This window comes from Gossypium hirsutum, chromosome A07 (assembly GCF_007990345.1).
Source record: "Gossypium hirsutum isolate 1008001.06 chromosome A07, Gossypium_hirsutum_v2.1, whole genome shotgun sequence".
NCBI classification, from domain to species: Eukaryota; Viridiplantae; Streptophyta; class Magnoliopsida; order Malvales; family Malvaceae; genus Gossypium; species Gossypium hirsutum.
This window is the reverse complement of record NC_053430.1, coordinates 16,198,012-16,210,337: the sequence shown is the minus strand read 5'-3', so window position 1 is coordinate 16,210,337 and position 12,326 is coordinate 16,198,012. Positions and strand designations below refer to the sequence as shown.

The 12,326-nt window shown below is 35.8% G+C and overlaps 1 non-coding gene across 1 annotated transcript; it reads right to left on the bottom strand.

The window, feature by feature from the left end:
* Positions 1 to 11,973: 11,973 nt before the first annotated feature.
* LOC121203989 (small nucleolar RNA R71) lies at positions 11,974 to 12,080 on the bottom strand. The gene has a single exon (XR_005898917.1). It is a non-coding gene; the product is annotated as a small nucleolar RNA R71 (small nucleolar RNA).
* Positions 12,081 to 12,326: the final 246 nt, after the last annotated feature.

Genomic DNA, 12,326 nt, shown 5'->3' with positions numbered 1-12,326 from the left:
CAAAACAATATGGGCGTGCGACATGCGCGTGCCTAGAAACCGTGGCTGAACCTGTCAAATTAACACGAGCGTGCGACATGCCCGTGCCAAGAAACCGTGGGCGAACCTGCCAAAACAACACAGGCGTGGCCCTTCAAACACGGGCATGGGAGAAGCGAATAAAGACAGACACGGCCATGCGACACGGTCATGTGCACTAACAGGCCCAAGGTATCCGGGCGTGGGGAAATTGTCAGACGCGCCCAAATTCAAAATTTGCGAATCACACGGCCAAAAAATTAGGGAACACGGGTGTTTTCCCTGGCCGTGTGTCCAAAAGTCTAAAAATACCCTTCACTATTCATCATCTCCCTCACCCAAAATCCCTAACCCTAGTCGCTGCAAGTCCACACGGCCTCCCTAACACGCCCGTGCGCCGCTTCCAACCCCATTTTTTACGCTTATTCTCCACTTTCTAACGTTTGTTTACTCTTTTCTCTTTTATTTTACTGATTTCTAATGTTATTTATCGTAGTAATCTGCAGTTTTCATGTTATTTTCATCTTTTTATCACTCAAATTTCGTATATATAGTAGTTATCATCTTTTTCATGTTGAAGTTCTTACCCATTTCATGATTTTTATGCTCCATTTGACTATTTTACGTGCAAATTCATAGTTAAGTATAAATGTATATTTTTAAGTTTTGTTTTGGTAATTTTTATTTTCTTAGTCAGTATATTAGGCTACATTCATTCATGGTTATTGTTTCTATGGGTTTCACATTATTAACTCCACACAAATTCATTCTTTAGGTATCTCCATTACTTATTATCATAAGGTTATTTGGCTCATTTACTTTGTCTATTATAGTATAGGTTATTTGCCTCCTACAATCCTAACCGCTCTAAGGCATTGGCTCTCCCTCTATCTCTGTGGTACTTATATGCCATTTTGGCTCACACGTTAACAGGAAGGCGGGAGATTACTGGCATCATCAACACTCACGATGCCTACTTTCTATGGTGTATGTCGCATGGACAGGTCATAGACCTTGCTTATTTCATTGCCCTCGCCATTCAACATCAGACGGAGTGGCATAGGAAGGGGGTCATTTCCATTGGGCCATATGTGACGTAGTTGGCTCGGCACTTCGGGCTCCTCAACACAGCGGCCCAATCATCCTCCCTCGCTCTCATGGGACAAATGTCCCCATAGGGCATCCCGAGCATGCTAAGTATGAGGATGATTGAGAAACGACGTGGCACCTTCCCTCCTCAGTACCGTCTCGCCCAATCCACCAAGGAGGAGGCCCTCAAGGACATTACTGATGATGTCCCTCCACGTCACGAGGACCCACTATCTTAGCTACCACCTCCTTCTCGTCCAGTTCATGCGGCGGCTCCATACGTTAACATCTCTGAGCGCCTTACCCGGTTCGAGCAGCAATGTTTTCAGCGCTTCAATCACATTGATGCTACACTACACCAGATTTGTCAGCACTTCCACATCTCATCGCCACCCCCACCTCGCGAACCATCTAGCGATGAAGATGTTTAAAAACTTTTGTTTATTATTTTATGTTTTTACTTTTATTCTACTTTAGGACTACTTTTTATTTTTCTTTAAGTTTATTTTTATTAGGTTTTATAATTTTTATTTAACAATTTTAAATTTTGGCTATTTCCTATCGAGTAATTATTCTTCCTTATATATTTTCTAAAAGAGTTCCTGATTCTATCACTGTTATAAAGAGCTCCAAAGCTCACTATTACTCAGGGACTCAAAACTCCACTGGAAAAGGTTCTCCACGACTGTCATGTCCTGCTCGACCACGATCATAACCAACTTCAGATATAATATTCTTTTGGGGCAGGACTTATGGACTAATGAACCTCTACCGCCGCCGGAGTATCCTCCTCCACCCTCATGCCGATTATTCTTCAAAACTCCAGTTCAAGGAAATTTATTCATCACTCAGGAAGTTTCTCTTCTCTCCCTATCTTATTTTTATGTTCTTTTATATATATATATATATATATATTTGTACATTGAGGGCAAAGTACATCTTAAGTGTGGGGGGGTATTCATTTCACTATCAGAAAAATCCCTGAATGATTGCCTTGTTCTCTTGAAAAGCTCTCATATCATGTTTAGGATAAATTTTGATTGATTTATGATTTTCATTGATATATCTTAAATTAAAACATAGGCATTCATGCATTGATTATTTAAACTTTAAGACATTAGAGAATTAAGCATGATAAGTTGATTTTAAGAATTTAAAATTTTAAGTTGTTTCCCCAAGTTTAGGTATTATCTTGAATTGAAATCTACAAGTTTAAACATCAAAACGCTATAATTTTTGTGAGATCTTGAACCTTTAGAGCATCTATTACTCCTTTCATGCTCACTTTCATTATAAGTGCGTCAGTATTGAATTGTTATTCTAGAACTTGCTTGATTATGCATGTCAAGACCACACCATTTGATTCGATATGTCAAAGTGATAAAGACACTTAGGTTTAACACACTCACTCCATAAAAGCCTACCTTCACAATTAACCCTTAGTGAACCCTCTTGAGCCTAACAACTCATTCATTTATGTACCCTCAATATCAACCCATAACTCATTATTGTTGAAATCCCCTAAATTAATTTGATCTCTATTTTTGTCGAGATTTGAGTTGGAATAGTTGCTGAGCTATGTTTTATTTTATTTTGTAATTTGACTTGTTAAAAAAAATACATGTGTACATTTTAGTAGTAGTAATCTTTTGAGCTAAAGAGTTAAATTTCTTATTCAGAGAAAAAGCTCTGTTGTACGCAATTAATGACTAATCATTTTTCTAGTTAGGCAATTTTTCAATTCAACCTCGATTCTAACCCTTTCTTTCAGCTTGTGACCACACCCTCTAACCAAAGCCACGTTACAACCCACTAAAGATCTTTTGATTGATGTTGTATCTCAATTTATAGTGGTGGAGATTTGATTTTCATGCAAGCCTATAGTACTGACTCTTCATTATTGACTATTGAGTGCTCCATTTATTGTTCTTAACCACCTCGAGTGATTTTAGTGAATCTTTAGTGAGGATATGAAACTCTGTGATATTTTGAATCAAAGGTAATTACTTAGATGAGGGGAGACCCCTATGTTTTCATGATAAAATACTCAACTTGGAATGTTTGAAACTTTGATGTTCTTTCAGTTGAATTTTCAATGTATGATTACCTATGGATTATTTTGAGATATTATCGATAGAAATTATAAGTTGAGAAGAATTTATTTTGATTATGAGTTAAGGATTTTTCTTGAGGACAAGCACATGCTTAAATGTGGGGGTATTTGATAAACCGTAATTTATACATATTTCTATCCCATGCTTAGCACATTTTATGGATGATTTTTCCTTAAAATTGCTGAATTCGATGCTCCTAAAGCCTTAACTTCATATTTTATACTTAGTTGAGCATAGGAGAGTGAAAGGAACGAGAAACAGGCCAAAAACGGAGAAAATGAGCCAACGTACGAAATCAACACGGCCTGAACCTCCTCACACGGGCAGACCACACGGCCGTGTCAATTTGGCAAAATCGAAGCATGATTCACATGGGTGGACCATACGCCCGTTCCTAGTTAACAGGCTTGACCACGGCCTGAAGTAATCGCACACGGACGTGTCACACGGGCGTGTCCATGTCAAGCCCAAGTTTAGTCTAATTCAGAAAAGGCCAATTTTGAGGGTTTTTAGACATTCTAAAGCTTATAAATACACCCTAAAAAAGGAGGAAAATGACAAAGAGAGAGGCAACCAGGGAACTGCTTAAAGAAAGCCAATTGATCCATCTCAGAAGCCGGATTCATCATCAAGACTGAAGATCTCCCTTTAATTTCCCTTCAAGAGTTTTGGGTTTTTCTTTATGTTTTGTATTCATTATTCTTCTGAGATGTTTACCTTTTTAGTTATGAACTAAAACCCCTAAATACCTAAGGGGAATGAAACCTAAGACAGATCTTGTTATTATTATCTGAATTGTATGATAAATATCTGACTTGTTCTTAATTATGGCATGATTGCCAGTACAGGCTAAATCCCCCATAGTATAAATTCATAGAGTAATGTCGAGATTACTAGTCCAGGCTAAATCCCCTATAACGACAAATACTTTAATGAGCTCGGATCTAAATTACTAGTCTAGGCTAAATTTAGATCCTAGTTCGGATTACCCGTCTGGGCTAAATCCATTTAAAACACATATTCTTCTAGAGGCTAGATCACATAAGGAACACCCGTCCGGGCTAGATCCTTTTTACCATCAGTTCCTTTTTAGGAAAATCCATCGGACATTCTTTTCGTTCACCATCATTACATTCATATAACATGAATTATTATATCATGAATATCAAAATTTCATAAAATCAAAGAGCATACATTTTAAATATAAAAAAATATACATTCGAGTTACACGAACTTACCTAGAAGATGTTTCAGATTTGGATTTTGGTTATTCCGAAACCTTTTGTTTTCCACGGTCAACCTCCGGAATGGGTCTCTCGAGGTCTATAAAAATAAAATAAATTATTATTCTATCACATTATTCAAATTCAACCCCAAAATTCACTCTTGGGCAAAATGACTATTTTACCTCTAATCTTTCATATTTTTATAATTTAGTCCTAACGCTCGTAAAACGAAATGTATGTATTTTTTTGATTACCCAAGCCTAGCTGAATCTATTCTAAGTTCATACTAGCCCATATTTTCCTCTATTTTACATTTCTACCACCCATTTTGTACCTTTTACAAATAGGTCCATTTTTTGTGTTTTCATGAAAAATCATCTAGTAAAAGATTATCATCTAACATTTAACTTTCATAATCCTCCATAAATCATCAAAGAACAATCATCTCATGCATCGGTCAAATTTCTAACATGAACACAACTTGAAATATGGGTAGAAATGGATAGAGCATGTTACGAGGATCTCAAAAATGTAAAGAATGTTAAAAACGGGGCTAGGAGTCACTTACTATCAAGCTTGAAAATGTCGAAAACCCTAGCTTATGAAACCCTTGCAAATTTTGGCAGCCACAAGGAAGAAGATGAGTGAATTTTGCTTTGATTTTCCCTTTTTAATTACACTTATTACTAAATGACCAAAATGCCCTTCCTTGCTAAACTTTCAAAATTTTCCATCCATGCCCATTTTTGTCTAAAAACTTAGAATTTGGGAAAATTTCTATTTAAGATCTTCTAATTAATAATCCAAAGTAATTTCATACAAATTGCTTCTAGAACACAAGTTTTGCAATTTATTCGATTTGGTCCCTAATTTTCAATTGGACACCTTACACCTAGAATTTCTTCATAAAACTTTCACACTTGCATGCTTTCATGCCATAGACCTCAAAACAATCATAAAACAAATATTTTTACATCAGATTTGTGGTCTCGAAACTACTATTCCGACTAGGCCCTAATTTGGGATGTGATACATCCTAGAGACTTTCATGAAGGGGACCTAGTATTGAAAAAGATCTAGCCCATACAAAGAGACTTCAGAGGAAAATGAATGCCAAATTGGGAAGGACCTTATGTGGTAAAGAAGGTCATTTTTTGGAGGAGGGTTGATTTTGACCGAGATAGATGAAAAAAACCCGCCTAATCCTGTGAATTTGGATTCAGTCAAGAAATACTTCTCTTAAAAAATAAAAAAATAAAAAGGGGAGACACCAAGGCAAAAACTCGTAAAAGGGCGTCTTTAGACCAAAGGGGTTTTGAATTGAAAACTCAGGAAAGGGCAGCACAAATTTAGATCAAAGATTGAACATCTAGTAGTCATGTCTTCTTATAAGGAGAAACGTTACATCTTGGGGCATCAACAAAATACTCTAGATCTCCTAAACACATATCAGTCTCAAAATGGTCCTCAAGAAGTTTGTGCATATAAGCTTATGCTGCGATATTTGGGGCACCTAATTTCATCTTACACATTTTGTATTTTAGCAACATTTGCTATTTTGATTAATCTATTCATTTCAAGCTTTGCTCCCAATAAATTGCAATCTTGTCCATTGTTACAACCTTTTTCAAGCATTTTTACATTGAAATAATGATTAATGGACTAACAATATTCAAGTAAAAGGATTTTTGCATATTGCTCTGAAAGGTTTTCTTCATAGTACAATGACCTGAAACAGGACCACTAGTTAGAACTAACCTAATCTAAAGATGGGGAATATTTGGGAACGAATAGTCCAAATTACGATTACCTATTCAGGTTTGCTGTCAAAGATATCAAATCTGAATAAGAAGGGATAGTAATACATTAGTGATAGAAACTTGATGAACAACAAGCAATGTCAACCTAGGCACTAAAAAGGGGATTTTTCTCAGAAATTACATTCTGCACTCATACAAACATCATTCATATAAATCTAGTTAGGAGCATTTGGTTCATTCTGATCATAACATCCTAATCACTTGGCATAAATATAGGCCTATGAAATGGATTCTATAGGTCATGTTCCCCAAAGAACGATGTAACAAATCGGTGAAACCACGATTCCTATACCCCAGAAGTTACAGTGGTTTGGATTAAATTTTTATAAATCGTAACTTATACATATTTCTATCCCATGTTTAGCACATTTTATGGATGATTTTTCCTTAAAATTGGTGAATTCGATGCTCCTAAAGCCTTAACTTCATATTTTATACTTAGGTGAGCATAGGAGAGTGAAAGGAACGAGAAACGGACCAAAAATGGAGAAAATGGGCCAACGTATGAAATCAACACGGCCTGGACCTCCTCATACGGGCAGACCACACGGCCGTGTCAATTTGGCAGAATCTATAGGATAGAATAGGATCTATATCTATTATGATATATAAATCGAATTCATGCCTAATTAACAGGCTTGACCACAGCCTGAAGTAATCGCACACGGGCGTGTCCCTACCGAGCCCAAGTTTAGTCTAATTCGTAAAGGACAAATTTTGAGGGTTCTTAGGCATTCTAAAGCCTATAAATACACCCTAGAGGAGGAGGAAAAGGACAGAGAGAGGGAAGCAGGGAACTACTCAAGGAAAGCTGATTGCTCCATCTCAGAAGCCAGATTCATCATCAAGACTGAAGATCTCCCCTCAATTTCCCTTCAGGAGTTTTGGGTTTTTCTTTATGTTTTGTATTCATTATTCTTCTGAGATTGTTTACCTTTTTAGTTATGAACTAAAACCCGTAAATACCTAAGGGGAATGAAACCTAAGACAGATCTTGTTATTATTATCTGAATTGTATGATAAATATCTGACTTGTTCTTAATTATGTGTTCTTAATTCTTGTCTTGATATTCCAGGATATTGATTCAAGTTAAGCTCGTATTCAAAGGAGACCATGTCTAATTTGTCATAATTAAGCGGAGTTGATTGCACCCCTAGACATAGGGTGACAAGATTTTACCGGATTAGGCTGAAACCTAATAAGGGGATCCATAGATCGAGTTAATGCAACCCTAGGGAGTTAATTAGAAAGAGATTTCAATTATTCAACCTAGGGTTAGACGTTGTTAGTCTCGAGAGGGATAATAATATAACTTAGGGATTTCTACGGATCAGTTCAAATGAATAAATCGTCCGATTTAGAGTCAAATAACAAATGAAGTCTAGGTGGATTTTTCCTTAGGTATTGTCTTAATTCAATCATTTTTCCAAAAGTAATTCCCCAATTCTATTTTCTGTGATTTCTTAGTTTAGTTAATTAGTTAGATAAACAAAACCCTTTTATTTTTTAGGCTAGATAATAAAAAGTAAGTTAATACTAGTACTTTTAGTTCCTTTGGGTTTGATAATCCGATCTTGCTAAAGCTATACTATTGTTCGATAGGTACACTTGCCTTCATCGTGATAATAGTTAGTTTTAAGAATGATTCACTATAAATATTTAAAACCTGTCATGAATATCACGTATCAAATTTGATATAACAAATTTTATCTCCTTAAAGTTGCAGTGGAGCATATTAAAGCTACAAATCTTATCTCCTTGAAGTTGTAGTGGAGCAGATTCAAGCTACAAATCTTATCTCCTTAAAGTTGCAGTAGAGCAGATTAAAGCTACAAATCTTATCTCGCTGAAGCTGCAGTGGAGCAGATTGAAGCAACAAATCCTATACCTCTAAAGTAGCAGTAGGTCAGATTAAATCTACCATAGCAAGTCTTATTTCCCTGAAGTTGCAGTGGAACAAATTAAAGCTACAAGTTACAAATATTACCTACTTGAAGCTACAGTGGAGCAAATTAAAGTTACAAATCTTATCTCCCTGAAGTTGCTATGAAGCAGATTGAAGCTACAAATCTTATCTAACTGAAGTTGCAGTGGAGCAGATTGAAGCGACAAATCTTATACCTTTGAAGTTGCAGTGGGTCGAATTAAATCTAACATAGCAAGTCTTATTTTCCTAAAATTGCAGTGGAACAAATTCAAGCTACAACTACAAATCTTATCTCCCTGAAGTAGCAGTGGAGCAGATCGAAACTACGAATCTTATCTCCCTGAAGTTCCAGTGGAGTAGATTGAAACTACAGTTCCTGCACCCTTGAAGTTGCAGTGGGTTAGAATGAAGCTACTCGAAAAAGAGAAGCACCAAAGAAGTCGAGATTCGATAAGACAAGACAAAATTGGTCCTTTTTAAAGTTTTTGCTCTATTCTGGTTACACGACAATGAGCAAAGAGGGGCAGCTGTAACAACCCAATTTTTCTCGGCCCAACCCAAAACTAAACCAAAAAAATGAAGTCCATTATTAAAAGTCCATCTACAAAATGGCCCAAAAACAAAGCCTAACAACCCACAACCTAAACAATTTTTTAGAAAACTAAAAACCTTAGACCCCTATGCTGTTGCTCCTAGTCACATCAGCAGATGCGTCACCTGAGGACTGCCTCCTATGCCATCGTTGCACCAAAATAGTAGAAAAAGAAAACAAGACGGATGATAAAAATAGTAGAAACAACAAAAGAAAGAAAAGAAAAAATATATTTGTAATCGGCTATAAAAGCCAGAGATTGGAGATGTATTTTTTACAACGAAAAAAGACAAAGAAATATACAAAAAAAAAACATCAGCAAGTTTTTTTAAAAAAAAGAAGAAGAGGTAATTTGTTTTTATTATTATAATCTATTTTTTATCTACTTTGTTTTTACGAAAATAAAAATAAAAGAATCTCTTCTTACCTGCGCCGTTTGTTCTTCGTCGTGCAAGGCTGAGGCCACTGCCTCTGATGAAAGATAATGTAACACCCCCTAACCCTAAACTGTCACCGAAACAGGGTTACAAGGCATTACCAGACAATCGCGCAATTTACGATTAATATTCAAATAATTATCGAACATATTATAATATAATCATAAATTCATATAAAACTTTTGCTAATTGACTCTTTTAACAAAAAAAGCTCAATATAACCCCTTTTATAAATATTTAACCTTCCCTGCAATTTCAAACCGGAACCAATCCAAAACCAATATTTCAACCAATGCAATTTCATGTTTAATCGTATTAAAATCATACCTATAACAATAATTTGATAATTTACTCTATGAACATTTATGTTATCATTAAAAATTAAATTAGAATTTCATTCATCCATTCTAAATTTAGCACCAATTCTGCCATGCACATCATGTAAATTTTCATACCATTTCATTAGTTTAAACACCAAAATTCCAAATACCATTTTTTACAACAAAAATTATATAGCATTTTAAAGTGACCAAATTAACACCTATTTACATGCCACTTTTGCCAAAAGAAGAATACATCACCGAGTTTTGCGCTGGAGTCGGGATCGCCTGGATGCTGAACTGAGACTTTGAATACCTATTAACCTACACATGGAAACAACCGATAATCATATAAATCATATAATTTTAATATTTACAGGTAAGTTGTAATTTATACATATTTTTATTCGATACTTAGCACATTTATGGATGAATTATCATTAGATTTGTGGAATTCGATACTCCTAATACTTTAATTTCACGTTTTAAACTTAGGTGAGCATAGGAGAGTAAAAAGAGTGAGAAACAGGCCAAAAATAGAGAAAATGAGTCAATGTGGGAAATCAACACGGGTTGCACTTCCTTGCACGGGTAGACCACACGCTCGTGTCTTTTTAGCAGACTCTAACACGGCCTAAGCCACCTCACACGGGCGTGTCACACAGTCGTGTCCCTGTCGAGCCCAAATCTAGTTATATTCGGAAAAGGCCACTTTTGAGGGTTTGGAAGCATTCTAAAGCCTATATAAACACCCTAGAAGAGCACCTAAAAGACACACGGAGTAGGAGGCAAGGAATTACTCGAAGAAAGCCGATTGATCCATCTCAGAAGCCGGATTCTCCTTCAAGACTGAAGATCTCCCTTCAATTTCCTTCAGGGGTTTTTGGTTTTCTTTATGTTTTGTTATCATTATTCTTCTGAGATGTTTTCTTTTACACATATGAACTAAATCCCCTAAATACCTAAGGGGGATGAAACCTAAGACGGATCTTGTTATTATTTTTTGAATTATATGATAAATACTTGATTTGTTCTTAGTTATTTGTTCTTAATACTTGCTTTAATATTCCAGGATATTGATTCAAGTATTGATGTGCTTATTTAGAGGAGCAAAAGTCCCTGTCTAAGAGTAGATCTAGCATAATTAAGCGGAGTTGATTGCACCCCTAGACATAGGGCGACAAAAATCTGCTGGATTAGGGTCAAACCTAATAAGGGAAACCATAGATCGAGTTAATGCAACACTAGGGGTTTTAATTAGAAAGAGATTTCAATTAATCAACTTAGGGTTAGACGTTGTTAGTCTCGAGAGAGATAATAATATAAATTAGGGATTTCTACGAATCGAGTCAAGTGAATAAATCATCTAATTCAGAGTCAAATAACAAATGAAGTCTAGGTGGATTCTTCCTTGGGTATTGTCTAAATCAATTAGTTTTTCGAAAAGTATTTCCCCAATTTACTTCCTGTGCATTCTTAGTTTAGTTAATTAGTTTAGATAAAAACAAATCCTCTTATTTTTAGGCTAGGTAATAAAAAGAAGGTTAATACTGGTACTTTTAGTTCCTGTGGGTTCGACATTTCGGTCTTGCTATAAGCTATACTACTGTTCGATAGGTGCACTTGCCTTTATCGTGATAATAGTTAGTTTACAAGTACGATCAATCATAAAAATATAAAACTTATCACGCACACCAAGTTTTGGAACCTTTTTCCGGGGAACTAAGATATTAGGAACACTTAATTTTTATTACTTTAGCCATTTATTTTTTATTGCAATTTAAATTTATTTTTGCTTAAATTATTAAAATTTTCTTTTATTTGCTTCTAGCAGGTTTTTATAGTTTATGACTAGAAGAAACCTGTGAGGACCTCTACTTTTTGATAGTGAGATCGAAAGCACAGCTCGCAGAAATCGAAGAGAAATAAGGCGAAGCCTACGATACATAGAGGAAGGGCAAGAGGACGATAGTCAAACTACAACAGAGGGGATGGCTGAAAATCAGAATATTCAGCTACCTCCTGTGGTTGCCGCAGATCCACTAAATCAGAATCCTGTTCCCCGTACTATGTATGATTATGCTAAACCTACTTTAACAAGAGCTGAATCGAGTATAGTTAGACCTGTTATTGCTGCAAATAATTTTTAACTGAAACCTAACACGATTCAAATGATACAACAGTTTGTTCAGTTTGATGGTTTGCAGGACAAGGATCCAAACACTCATTTGGAGAATTTTTTGAAGTTCTGCGACACTTTTAAGATCAATAGCACTTCTGACAATGCCATACACCTTCGGTTGTTTCCATTCTCATTAAGGAAAAAAGCTAAACAATGGTTGAACTCGTTACCACGAGGGTCAATCACAACTTGGGAACAAATGACCGAAAATTTTTTACTAAAATATTTTCCGCCAGCTAAAATGGCTAAACTAAGGAATGATATCTCTTCCTTTGTGCAGATGGATCTAAAAACCCTGTATGATGCATGGGAGAGATACAAGGACCTATTAAGAAGGTGCCCTCACCATGGGTTACCTCTATGGCTACAGGTTCAGACTTTTTACAACAGTGTGAACCTCTCAACAAGACAACTCATCGACGCAGCCGCTAGTGGAACTTTAAACAACAAAACACTGGAAGAGGCTTATGAATTTATTGAAGAGATGTCATTGAATAGCTATCAGTAGCAAGTCATGAGAATAAAGCCAACAAAAGTAGCTAGTGTTTTCAACCTCGACGTGGTTACTATGCTATCTAACCAGGTAGAACTATTAAATAA